Genomic DNA, 2565 nt, shown 5'->3' with positions numbered 1-2565 from the left:
TCGTTTTGTTCTGCTTTTTCTTTTTTAACCATGTGACTTGATTTATATGGAATGGTGATAACAGTTGTTTTATTTTTGAAGACAGGCAACAAGATAGTATTCGGTCAGCTTGGATATTTTGTGTGGTGCTCGTGACCCCACCCTTGTGTATATTTTTATCGTTGGTGGCAATGTCACTGGTGTTTTAGAGCCAAGTTCCATGAGCAATCATTCATTAGCCCTTTAAGATTTGGGTTTTTCCAGACAGGTTCGTTGTTTTTGTTAGATTTTCAAATGAGACTGACCTTACCAAAAAAAGCCAAAATCTCTTGGAGAGGAAAAAAACACTAAAATTTAATATAATTTGGTGATGTTAATTAATTCAAGCAAAGACCCTGGGACATACTGGTGCAGTCTGACCTAACCAGAAGTTTTGTTTTTGGATGGCCCAGAAAAGATGAGATGTGTTTGGAGAAAAGGACATCTTCAGTTTACGTGTGTTTTTTTTTTTTTAACTTGGCAAAAATAATTCAGTATTCCATCTGGGCAGCACCCTGGGGTCTGCTTGTCCCTCCCTGGCTCCAGCCCCCTAACCCAACCCACCCAAAGATCAGCAGTTGACACTCTATTTGCAGGGAGGTAGAATTTTTTTTTAAGGTACTCAATTCTGAGGCCCTTAGCGCTTAGCAAAGCTCAAAAACACATGGCTACAGATAAAAACGTGCTATCAGGGTTAGGTAATTTTGAAAACTGACTACCAGCAGCTGGTTAGATGTTTACAGTCTTTGTTAATAACTGATGTGTGTGAAGAGGAATTCGTTTCTTCAAGAGAAATTAATGTTCTAGAGATTACATTCCATAGTACCTGTAATTAAACAGCGTGGAGTTGCCTATGACTGATTTTGGGGGAGAGTGTGATTGGTGATAAAGCAAAATTTGTAATTTTAGCCATCACTGTTGACTTCTGGAGTGTGAAATAAACCATCTGATCAGAGGTCGGTGGTGCTAATTGTGGGAGTAGGGGTGGGGGAGGTGCTCTACAGCTGCTTTTAGATCAATCTAGGTCTGTAACCTTGGCTTGAATAATCTGACTGAAATACTAAGTGGGCTGGTTGAATGGCTTGACTGAACCAATGCCGTACAAGAATCAGAGTAGCAGCCTGAGGAATGTAATGCAGGTCCTGTCCCTTCTGTGTCTGTTTTCCTCATTAAAATCAAGCTCAGACAAGGATTCAAGGGCCTCTTCCTGCCGCTTATGCATTATTTCTACTCACACAGATTCTGTATGCCCTGGAAAATTGGTGGGGGGAGGACTCCAATTTCAAAACTATTGGAAAACAGAAAAGAGAGGTCTCCAGTTCACCATCAGTCCCTCAAGTTCCTGCTGCCAATCAGACCCCCTCCGCCAGTATGGCTATTCTGTGATCACATCGTGGCTCCCAACCAAAGAAATAACCCAGGGCGGGTGACAGCTAGAATCTTCTCTGGCTGGCAGTCCCACAGGCCTAAGCGCAAATCTTGGTCCTGCCGTTTATAAGGCATTTCCTACTTTGTGACAGGACTGTGAATCTCCAAAGTAACCTGACCTTAGAGAAGTCATAGGTAAAAAGTAAAAATAGTAAATGTTTTGCCCAGACCCCGGCACATGGTGCAGTGGCTGGGCAGCTGTGGTTATCTGGCCTGTCACTCAGTGCTGGGTGTACAGGGGAACACCGGCAAGCATCAAACCCTCCGGAACCTTCAGCTTCTCTGAGCACGTGAAAGGGGGCGTGGCCAGCCCTTCAGGTCTGGGCAGGTTCCTTAGAGAAGCAGTGCTGAAGCAAAGAGAGCATGCCCTGGAGGAGGGAACTTCTCAGGTGGTGGGAGACCACAGTGCCGGCACTGCAAGACAGCAAGACGCTGTGGACGAGCCCTCGCAGGAGGTCAGGCTACACAGGCCAGACAGGATTCCCAGGACTGCCTTCTAAAGGTTTTCTTTTTCTTTAGTTTTAAAATTTTAACTTTTTAATTTTTAAGGCTTTTTTAAAATTATTATTTGAGACAGAGTCTCACTCTGTCGCTGTCGCCCAGGCTGGAATGCAGTGGCGCGATCTCGGCTCACTGCAACCTCCGCCTCAGCCTCCCGAGTAGCTGGGATTACAGGCGCCGGCCACCACGCCCCGGCTTTTTTTTTTTTTTTTTTTTTTTTTGTAGAGACGTGATTTCACCATGTTGGCCAGGCTGCTTTCGAACTCCTGACCTCAGATGATCTAACCACCACCCCCCCCCGCCCCCCGGCCTCCCAAAGTACTGGGATTACAGGCGTGAGCCCCCGCGCCTGGACTTTGCCTTTTTTTTTTTTTTTAGCAGCGTCTCTGTTGCCCAGGCTGGAGTGCAGTGAGGCGATCATAGTTCACTGCATCCCTTAAGCGATCCACCCGCCTCGGCCTCCCCGATACCTGTGACTACAGGCACGCGCCACAACGCCCGGCTAATTTTTGTATTTTTTAGAGACGAGGTCTCACTATGTTGTCTAGGCTGGTCTTCAACTCCGGAGCTAAAGCGATCCTCCAGCCTCGGCCTCCCAAAGTGCTGGGATTACAGGCG

This window comes from Gorilla gorilla, chromosome 11 (genome assembly GCF_029281585.2).
Source record: "Gorilla gorilla gorilla isolate KB3781 chromosome 11, NHGRI_mGorGor1-v2.1_pri, whole genome shotgun sequence".
Lineage (NCBI taxonomy): Eukaryota > Metazoa > Chordata > Mammalia > Primates > Hominidae > Gorilla > Gorilla gorilla.
Note: the sequence above shows the minus strand (reverse complement) of the source record.